At 40.1% G+C, this 11,824-nt stretch overlaps 1 pseudogene; it reads left to right on the top strand.

Moving 5' to 3' along the window:
* The first annotated feature begins 437 nt into the window (after nt 1-437).
* On the top strand, nt 438-7,456 carry LOC119044909 (uncharacterized; annotated as a pseudogene).
* Nucleotides 7,457-11,824: the final 4,368 nt, after the last annotated feature.

Genomic DNA, 11,824 nt, shown 5'->3' with positions numbered 1-11,824 from the left:
CCTCCCCTCCAGCAACTATCAGTTTTTGTTCATTTATTTATTTGTGTTTTGTTATATAAATATTTAATTGCTATGCTGTACACCTGCAATTAATGTAATATTGTGTGTCAACAGTAATAGAACAATTTTTAAAAATTTAAGATCACAAAAAAGTAAATGTATAATTACCATAAAAATATTAGATAATTTCCTCAGGGCAGATGTCGGGAAGTAAAATAATTCAACGAAAAGATCTGATTATTTTGAGAGCTACTACTGATAAAAGGTTATAGTACTTTAAAAAAAACAATAATATTAACTGTGGTCACCTCTGGAGAGTGGAATTGTGGGTGATTTTTTTTCCTGTTACGCCCCCCCCCTTGATTTCTAATTATTTGATGAATATGTACTACATGTGCCATTTTTTTAATAACAAGAGAAAGAAATCCAGCCCCTACATGGAGCAATGTTCTGGGCCCTTTTCACGCTGGGGTTTTATGAGACGGCGGTCATTGAAAAGGGGCGTTGCGGTTCCCTCACTCTGCAAGACTCTCCATTGGCCGCGGGAGTTCCCGGAGCGCTCTGTGCTCTGCAGAAGGACAGGAGAGCATGACACGGACAACGGAGGCCGTGGAGAAGCGCTGGTGACACTCAGAAGAACCGCCGGGGGCTCAAAGGGGGAAGTGCAAGTAACAAGGCTTTAAAGATTTGTTTAAAGAAAGTAAAGGTACCCTTTTAAAAATAGATACAGACTGATTTGGAAACTGTTACTACGACCTTTCCTTGATGATCAAAAGTAGACAGAATTTTATTCCTAATCATCGTGAAGGTTTTTTTGTCTTTCTGCCACCTCTACTTAATACAGAACATCTGCTGGCCTTGGACGAGCCTCCAGCTGTCCCCCTCTCCAGGCCGGCCCTCCACTCTGAGGCTGTGCTTCACGGCACCTATACGACTTGTTTGCTTTCAATAATATTAAAGATTTATGTGGTTATTTAAATTTTAATGAGTTGTAGCTTCACATCCTAAGAAGATGTAAGTTCACCACTAAGACATCCTGCTAGTTTTCCCCCAAACACATTTTTCCTTCTTCCACAGTAACAGAGCTCTCGATCTTACCTGGAGCACCTAGCCACCCGGAGCAAAGGCCGTGTTTTCTAGCCTCCTTGCGCCAGAGTTGGCGATGTGACTGAGTTCCTGCCAGTGGGACATCAGCAAAGGGGCTCGGTGCAACTTCCAGGCAGCGCCTTCGTTTCTTCCTTCTCTTGGAAAGGTTGATGGATGGCTGCCGCTCAAGCAGTCAGCTGGGCCCTGAGGCAAATGCCACGGGCCGGGGAACACAGGACAATAACACACAAGTAAACTGGGCCCTGACGATATTATAAATCTTCCCTAACCGGCTGAGCTGCTGCTTTGATCTAGATTTCTCTTATGTCAGAAGTAAATTTCCATCCATGCTAAGCCATTGTGTTTGGAGGCTTCTGTCACTCACTGACGAACCTAATCCTAACTGGCAAAAACAATGACCCTACTTTCATGGACTCCACAAATATTTCCTGAGCCCCACTGTGTGCCGAGCACCGGCTCTGGAAAAACGGCGGGCAAAGCAGGCGGAGCCCTCTCCTCCCCTCCTGTCCTGGAGCCTGCATTCCAGCTCAGCATCCACACGGCCCCCGGCCCCCAGCACAGCGCCTTGGCCTAGGAGGGGCCCACCCAGTCAACCCCGAGCCCTCGTGTGGCTCTTCGGCTTTAAAACTGATTTTGTGTTCGTAAGTCTGAGAATCTTTGTACAAATAACACTCAAAGGAAAAAAAATCACTACTGCTTTTCAAAAGAAATAAAATATTTAATCAACCTTTCCTTGTTACCATACAGCCCTATCCTCCCGCAAAAGTCGGTAAACACATGAACAAGGTTTACTGTTGTATTTTAAGTCACAGCACCCAGTGACAGTGCCGTGAGGTCGGCTCAGCGCAACGCATTGTTGAGTCACAGGTCGCGCTCTATTCCCCCACTTTAGTCTGTGATGGGGACGTGGACAGGACTGCAGTGGGAGCTAAACATCATCATGTCTCACAAATGGTTAATAAATATTAGCTATATTCAGTGGACAATAAATATTAACAGCTTTAAAAATATTCATAATCTTTAATTCAGAAATTCCATTTCAGGGATTCTATCCTGAGAAAATAATCCTAAGTATGAGGGGAAATTTGTTGGGAAAAAAAAGCTGATCCCAGAGTCATTTATCATAGGTACAAACTGAAGACTTACTGACCTTTCCCTGCCACTGGGACTTCCATCCAATGGCGAGCCGAGGCCTAGCTCTCTGGCCCGAGCTGAGATTTAACAACTCAGGACTGGAAGGGAAGATGGGACCGGGTTGGGAAGAGGCTGAGAAGACTGGAGAACTTAAGTCCAACTTCCTGGCAAGGCAGACTCACAAGAAGGACTGGTTCAAAATGTCAAGTACATCAGGGAAGAGCAGAGTCAGAGAGCCAAAATGAAGTTGACCCCTGAGATCTCAGCCTCCTTAAGGGAACATTCTAGAATGTAGATGCTGGAGACATGCCCTGAGAACGGGTGGGAAAGGGAAGGGCGAACCCTCCACAGAGCATCTCGGGCACAGCTGGTGGGTAGGCCAGGAGATGCCGGGTCCTGAATAGAAACAAAACAACTTCCCATCATGAGAGGAGTGGCTAAATAAATGATTGAATATGACAATAAGACATTATGTAACCATCGCAGATGTTGATTAGAAAGACTATGGTAATAGGAAAAAAATACTTGACTGTTACCAAGCACATAGGTTTATGTACATATGGCATGTGGACATGGGCAACAGCGTGGTGATTACAGGGAGAGGGTATGTAAGGGGGCTAAATGGTAATAGGAAAAACACAATAAAAATTATAAACAAACCAACAGATATGAAGATAAGTGGTTGCAATCCCTATACACCTATACCAGATATAATAAGTCTCAGGCCACAAGAAAATAAGAACAAAAAAATTACAGCCAAACCAAGGGACCATGAGTGATTGCTAAGGTGTCACAGGGAACATTATGCTAGAAAATTCCATGGAGATGTGTTCCAAGTACAATAAATAGGATATTCTACCCAACAATATTAATATTATTATGATCTATGGCTTGGAACAGCACTGTCCAGTAGAAATATAATGTAACCCACAAATGTGAGCCATCTAAGTATTTATAAATTTTCTATTAAAAAAGTGAAAATAAATAGAAAAAATACTGGACTATTGCCACGTACATAGGATAATATACATATAGTACGTGTGTTTTATATACATGTGTATATATAAATAGATATAAGTACATATTATATTTATGTGTAAGCTGACACATACATTTATATATAAGTGTCTGTACACACTAACATATACATTTGATGGTATATACTTATATATAAGTATATATGTATGTTTATTCATCATACATACATATGAATACATGTATACAATACCAACTGTGGCATATGCATAGAAAAAACACTTGGAGGAATCACATCAAAATGCTAATAATTATTTGATTAAAAAGGTAAAATAGTGGTAATTTGCCTTTTTCTTCTATTTGTTGTTTTATTTAATGTGTAAGATTTTAATAACTTTTGTATTTAAAAACTTGGGTGTGAGGACAAAAAAAAACAGGCTTACTTATCTAAATGTTATACTGCTGCTCTTCCAGAAATTTGTTTATCAAGAATAAAATATGCGAGTCTTGGGCAATGAGCCCTATTTTCAGCCTCCTAAATCCTTTCCTCCAAAATATCAACTGATGAGAGTCCGGAGAAAGAATGTTCCTCCTTTGGACTAGTCTTGGCTCTTTGGGAATAAGTTTAACTCTTTCCTGACGTGGATGCCATTTAAGGGACAATACTCAAAAAATAAAAATAAAAACTCATCCTTCGTGAGCAGCAATTCAGTGTGGTCTTTTCCAAAGGTTCCAACTTGCTCTCAGGGTACACTTTATTCACACACGATGTAAAGTCATAAAAGAGGAAGTAAAATGCTACAAATATAAGTACTGTTACATTCTTCATATTATATATATTTTTTTCATTCTTATTATGAACTTCTTGACAGAATGACTGTCATTTCAGTCCCTGAATTCCCCAGAGCACACGTTCATGTGTGACTTTGTCTACAGCTGTGATCAGATCAATTAATCTATTCAAAAGATTAACCTTATGATTATCAATACTGATCATTAAACCTTCTGAATCAAATCAACTCAGGCAAATATTTAGAATAGTATCCTTAGCTGTCAATAATTGATTTTAAATTTAATTAAAAACATTTTTTGAAGTTCCTCCAAACGGCAGGTGGCAAACACAAGGCCCACTGGCCGACTCCAGCCCTCCACCTTGTTTTACCTGGCCCACCACCTTGTTTCTACCTGGTGGCAGCGCCAAGCTCTCGCTTAACTGTTAAGGAGCAGTTACATTTACACAGTCCTAAAGTTACATTCGGCCCTTTGAAGGCAACTGTGAGCCTGATGTGGCCCCTGGTGAAAGTGAGTTTGACGCCCCTGTTCTAGACAGTTGGGGAAATGTGAATGTGGAATGGGTATTAGATAAGATGAAAATACATGGAAAGGTGGAGATCTGTGACTTTAAAAATCAAGTGGCAAAACAGTAACTAAGGTGTGACCTCATTCTAGGGGCAAAAATATGCACGCCTAACTGGAAGGAGGCCTGAAGTCACACACAGTGAAAGGTGGCAGGAATTATCTTTGGATAATAAAAACAGTGTTTTTACTTTCTGATTTTTTGCTTATTTGTATTTTTAACTTTCTATAATACACTATATTGTATTTGTAATAACAAAAATTTTTTTCAATTTTTTTTAAAAAGCTCCCCTTCAGTTTAAAAATAGGCCTGTGCATTTCCTGGCTATGCACAAGATTCAGAATAAAATGCCAGAATCCACTAGAAAACCAGAAATGTGGCAATAGCCGCCTCTTAAGTAAGGAATATAAATTCAAAAAAGAAATTTTCATAGGAAAAAGTTGCTCTTGCAAGATTCCCTATCCAAGTTTGCCAGTTCAAAGGCTTAATACATTTTGCGTAAGATTTGGATAAATAGATTTTAGGGCTGTTTACTGAAACCAAATTTATAGTCTCATCATTTTGACATAACCCATCCTTAATCACAACCTCCCACCGAATGTTTCCAGGCCGCCACTCTCCAGCCCCAAGTCTGTCGGTCGCCTTCCCTCTGAAATCTAACAGCTCGCTGACCGAGTGGTATTGGACTTTTTAAAGTATTTCAGTAACCCTGAAATAGTCATCGGTTATAGTTAAACAGATGAATAAAGGTAAATTATTCATTGACTGCTTCAGCTGTAATGATGCCAAAGCAGCTGTTATTTACCTGGGCAACGGTTCTCCAAATAATTCTCTGAGTCAGACCCGGGCTCCATGCTGCTACTCCTTATGTTTAACAGATAGGTTGCAGCAGCTCCAAAAAAGCATTGTGGGCCAAAGAGTAAATAACCATTTTCAAAAGTGTAATTATATACTGTATTTGTATGATAATCAAGGATATGATGATCAGGTAAATAATTTAAAGTGACAGGTCTTACACTAAATGAAATGACTCCCAAGGAAACAAAAGGCACTTTTTGGCCACCTTCCAAGCAATATATAGATGTGTAGAGAATGTTATTTTTTCTTTGCCCCAAAAGAAAGAATGTATAGAAATAATTATATAGCTCCACTCTACCCTCCAAATTAAAGGTTTGCACCCAGAAGGAAGTAAAATAAAATGAACTGTGCCAATCTTAAACACACACCCTCTTCAACATTGATAAAGGATTTTCTTGCTTATAATGACTCTTACTATTGCACGAGATTTTGAAACCAGAAGACAGAAAGCCAGTGTTTTTCAGAGTGGAGGGGGAGAGGTTCTAGGGGAAGCACATGATTGGCTAGCCTGCAGGACTCCGCTGGGTTTTTGAATTTTCTCCATGTTAAAAATAAATGAGTCCGCGGATTCTGATTCTGCCATCTCAGTGTGAGCCACCAAAGCCTATCCCTCCTACTGATTACGACTGAAAACTCTGACAAAAATATGGGGAGAATAAACTCCCTAAGGACTGCAAAAGCAAAAAAGCTGATGGATTGGCGTGAGGCCTTTTTTTTTTCTCTTTTCTTATACAGCTTTATCCTGAGGGCAGGTCCCAGTTTGGAGTGGTGTTTGGCTATAAGCAGTTAAAATGTCAAAGTAAATACGTCTTTCTAGCCAGAGGAACCAGGAATGTTAGCCCTGTGAGGTACAGTCAGTGGGAATACTCAGAGGAGAAAGAAATAGACAAAGGGGTCCCCGAATTCTGTGTAAGAACTCTTGGCTCAATCTACCATCTGAACCGAGCATGCAACGTACAGGCTCAAACCAGCACAGAAAAGGTTTTGGGAATTTAAATAAGATAGGAACTACCTGTACAAGCCTCAGACTAACCCCTGAACTATGCATGTGCAGGACAGACACAAAGTAGCACAACAAAGACAGAATTGAACCGAGATGTGAACCACTGCCCACTGAGGTGGAAGAAGAACTTAGGGTCAGAGCCTCACTGGGTTGACTGCCTGCTAAAGCAGAAACATCAACATTCTCCTAAGGATTCTGAAAGGACTCAGAACCTATGCAACATTACATTGACAATGTTCAGGACACAATCTGAAAGTACCTGACAACCAAAGCAGCAAGAAAATATGACCAATTCTCAAGAGAAAAACAATGGACAGATGTCAACCTCAAGATGACCCAAATGTTGGAACTTTTGACTTTAAAGGACCTATTATAACAATGATCCATGTGGTTAAGAAAAACACATTGGAAATAAATGAAAAGGTAGAAATTCTCAACAGAGAAATAGAAACTACAAAAAAATTTCCAATTGGAAATTTTAGAACTGAAAAATACAGTATCTGAACATTTTTGAAAATTCATTGGATGTTCTTCCTCAGGAAGCCTACTCTAGCCACTGGGGCTGCCACCCTGTCTCCAGCATCCCTGAGAGGTTCCAGCACATTGTGCGAGCACTCAACACCAATACCCATGGGTGTGGGAAGTAGCTGTTGCCATCACTGCAAGGAAGGGCATGGGGCAAAGAGCGCAGTGGTGTCGAGGAAAGCAGACATCGACCTCACCGAGAGGGCGGGAGAGCTCATGAGGATGAGGTGGAACCGGGTGGGATTGCCATGGTGTAGAATCCATGCCAGTACAAGATCCCAGACTGGTTCTTGAAGAGACAGAAGGATGCGAAAGATGGAAAACACAGCGAGGTCTTGGCCAGTGGTCTGGACAACTTCCGTGAAGGCCTGGAGCAGCTGAAGAAAATTCAGGTCCCCCAAGGACTGCGCCACTTCTGGGGTCTTCGCGCTGGAGGCTAGCATACCAAGACCACTGGCCACTAGAGTTGCACTGTGGGTGTGCCCAAGAAGAAATAAATCTGAGGGCCTTGTCTGTTAATAAATAGTTCATATACCAAAAAAAGTTACTGGAGGGGCTCAGTAGCAGAATGTAAGAGAAAATGAACATAGATCAATAGAAATTATCCAAATTGAAGAACAGAAATTTAAAAATTGAAATAAAAATAGACAAAGTTTTCCAGACCTTTATCAACAAGCCTAGGACTGTAATTCTACAAAACAATTACTTTAATGAATACATGAATTGAGCAAAGTGCAAGGCTCAGGGTTAATAACACAATATTAATCATAACCTTACATACCACCAGCAAACAATTAGAAAATGAAATTTTCAAAACTTCTATTTATAGTATCACCAAAAATCATCAAATACTTCAGAATAAAACTAACAAAAAGTGACCAAGATCTCTACACTAAAAACTACAAAATGTTGTTCAAGAAAGTTAAAGACAAATAAATGGAAAGATGCAGTACACTCATGGATTGAAAGATATTATTTTTAAGATAACAATATCCCTATAGAGATCTATAGTCCGTATAATACCAGTAAGAATCTCAGCAGGGCCCTGGCTGGTGTAGCTCAGTGGATTGAGCGCGGGCCTGTGAACCAGAGTATCGCAGTTCGATTCCCAGTCAGGGCACATGCCTGGGTTGCAGGCCAGTTCCCAGCAGAGGACACATGAGAGGCAACCATTCATTGATATTTCTCTCCCACTCTTTCTCCTTCCCTTCCCCTCTCTTGAAAAATAAATAAATAAAATATTTTTTAAAAAAAATAATCTCAGCAGGGTTCTGTTGCTGTTGTTTTTGTAGAAATTGACAACTTGATTGTAAAATCTGTATGATAATGCAAAGGGTCTAGAATAATCAAAGGAAATAAGAAGAAAGAGAAAAGCAAAATTGAAGGACTTGCTCTACCTGATTTCAATACTTACTATAAAGCCACAAAAAATAAAAAGAGTTTGATATTAGTGAAAAACTAGGCATATGAATTCTGTCAATTGTTTTTTTTAATAAGGGTGCCCATTCAGAGGGCAAAGTCATTTCAACAAATAGTAGGCGCACTGACTACCTGTTTGGAAAAAGTGAGTATTTATCCTTACTTCACATCATACCCACAAATTAATTCCACATAGATCACTGACCAATATATAAACCTCAAACCATAAAACTTTTAGAAAAGGGTAAGAGAAAATCTTTGTAACTTTGGATTAGGCCAAATTTTCCGAGATGAGACATCAAAATAACAAATCATAAAAGAAAAAATAGGAAATAGAACGTGATCAAATTTTAAAATTTGTTCTTCAGAAGGCACCATTAAGAAAGTGAAAAGACAGGCCACAGAGGAAAAAATATTCACAACATATATCAAAGGACTTTGACGTGGAATTTGGAAAACAAACTTTTACAATTCAAGAATAAGAAACCTCAAAACCCAATTTTTTTTAACTTAAAAAGAGTTTTTATTTATTTATTTATTTATTTATTTATTTATTTATTTATTTATTTATTTATTTTCAGAGGGAGGGAGAAGCAGAGGAAGAGAAACATCAATGTGTGGTTGCCTTTCGTGCCTCCCCACCTCACTGGGGTCCCAGCCCACAACCCAGGCATGTGCCCTCACTAGGAATTGAACTGGCGACCCTTGGGTTCACGGGCCACTCAATCCAATGAGCCACACCAACCAGGGCCCAAAACCCAAATTTTTAAGTGGACAAACAATTCAAAAAGACACTTCGCCAAAGACACACAGATAGCCAATAAGCACATGCAAAGATGTTCAACAGTAAAATTCAAATTAAAACCACAATGAGATAGCATTATACATCTGTTAGATTGGCTAAAATTAAAAAGGCTGAGCATGACGACTTACAGCAAGGACATGGAGCCACTGAAACTCTGATATGTTGCTGGTAGAAATGTGAAGTGGTACAAACAGTTTGGAATATATAATTTTGCGGTATCCAGAAAAAAATTAAACATCCACCTACTGTAAGCCCAAGGCATTCCATTCCTGTGTATTTACCAAAGAGAAACAGACATTTTTCCATACAAACACTTGTATGGAAAAGTTCATGAAGGTTCTTCGCAGCTTTATTTGTAACAGCCACAAACTGGAAAGAACCCAAAAGTCCATCAACAAGTGAATGGGATAAACAAATTGCTATATATCTATACAAAGGAATACAACTCAGCAATAAAAAGGAATTAACTACTGAGACTTATGACAACACGGACAAACTTCAATATCACTATGCAGAATGAAAAATTCAAGCAAAAATAAGTATACACTGTTTAATTCCATTTATATAGAATTATAGAAAATACAGAGCAATCTGTAGTGGCAGGAAACAGCTTGGTAGTGGCCTTCAGACATGGGGTGGAGGAAGAGGCGGATTGCAAAGGGCCTCAAGGAAACTTATGAGAACGATGAAAATGTTAGTTATACTGATTGTGGTGATTATGCAGGTGTAATGCATAGGTCAAAACAGAGCAAACTATACAGTTCAAATATGTGTATTTTATTGTGCCTCAATAAAATTGTACCAAAAAATAAGAGAGGAAAATAAGACTCCAGTTTATAGGCAAAGGTTTCTGATGCCAGCCCTATAGCAGACTAGATAACCTAATCATCTCACTGTAAACCATTTAGAAATGATGCCTAAATTATTAACATTCTCTTAAGTGTGTATGGACTACACTGGAAAAAAAGCACTTGAGTTTGGCCCACTCTTGGAGAGCAGGAGAGATTGATGGCCCCTTCCTTAAGCAAGTAGCTTGGGTATAAACAGTCACTCACGGATAAGGACTTCGCCCTCACAGGGCAGGATTTGGGACTGAGACCCACATTGCTGAGTGCACCAAAGGACTGCACCCTCAGTAGAAGGCTAGTCCAGGAAAAAAATCCACTTGCTGGCCCAGGATGAAAATGAGGAAGCTCTTCCACCTTGGGAACGGCTTCCTCTGAAAACATGTAACCACAGCTATCCTGGTGTGGGGTTAGAATTTGAATTTATTACTTAGGTAAGTCCAAAGTAGAGAAATTAACTGAAAAGGTGGTCCAGCCTGGAGATCCCCTTAAGGCACCTGGCACAGAGCTTCTCCCTATAGCAAAATCCTTTGTCAGGCCTGACAAGATCCTGCCAATAATGCCCCACTAAAAATGGACTCTTAATACAAAGGAAGTAACAAAACATACACACACAAAAAAATAGAAAGGCAGTATGTGTGCATATGTATAGCACCTGAATTAACACTTTTGTGGCTAAATAAAAGAATTTTTCTAAGCAGGGCAAATAAGTAGCCCATAAAATCTGGTAACTTTTTTCCAAGGAAATACTTGGAATCCCATTAAGAAAGAATTGGGGTTCAGTCAAGAAAGAGGTATAGGTAAACACAGCTCACCTCCTTGCACAACCACAGCAAAAATTACAACTAGACTACAAAACAACTATCACCCAGAATCGTCAGAAATTGAGTTGCATGAAAGTCCAACAACCAAGGAATTAAAGAATTCACATTCATCCAAATAGGTAGGAGGGGCAGAGGAGCAGAGATGTAGAGATGCAGAGATGCAGAAAGGCCCCACACCCACATGTGGTGGATAAAAATCAGAAGGGATACTTTGGAAGCCAAGCATCCCAGCCCCACATCAGACCACCCAGCCCTGGGTTCCAGTGCCAGGAAGATAAGTCCCCATAAATTCTGGCTGTAAAAACCAGTGGGGGTTAGGATGATGGAAGAAATTGCAGGATTCTCTGGAGGCTCCTCTTAAAGGGCCTGCAACAAACTTAGGACTTATGCAGACTCACTCCCTCTGAGCTTCAGCACTGGGGCAGTAGCTAGAAGGGAACCAGTGGCACCCAGGGAGAAATTGAAGTGTCTGGCATCGGGGCAAGTGCTGGGGGACAGCTTCCTCCTGGGAAAAACTCCAGAGGCCAGGCAGTGGCATTATCCCCTTCCCAAGCCCTCCACCACACAGAGTCACAGAATAACACCATATTAGAGACTCCGTCAACCTGGTTCACACAGTTGCCCCACCCTAGCAATTACCTAAGGCTCTGCCCATCCAACTTACTGGTGGCTTTTCCACAATAGGCCATGCTACTAAGAAAGGGAGTCAAAGCAGCTCTACCTAATACACAGAAACAAATTCAGGGAGGCTGCCAAATTGAGGAGACAAAAAAAATGTGGCCCAAATGAAGGAACAAAACAAAACTCTAGAAAAACAACTAAACAAATGGGAGAAGCAATCTATCAGATGTAGAGTTCAAAATACTGGTTATTTGGATGCTCAAGGAACTTAGTGAATACTTCAACAGCATTAAAAAGACCGAGGCAGAAATGAAGGTTACATGAAGTGAAATAAAGAAAAAGTTACAGGGA

The sequence above is a fragment of the Artibeus jamaicensis genome, unplaced genomic scaffold (assembly GCF_021234435.1).
Source record: "Artibeus jamaicensis isolate MK-2021 breed Jamaican fruit bat unplaced genomic scaffold, CSHL_Jam_final contig_851, whole genome shotgun sequence".
NCBI lineage: Eukaryota > Metazoa > Chordata > Mammalia > Chiroptera > Phyllostomidae > Artibeus > Artibeus jamaicensis.
This window is presented reverse-complemented; position numbering and strand designations above follow the sequence as displayed.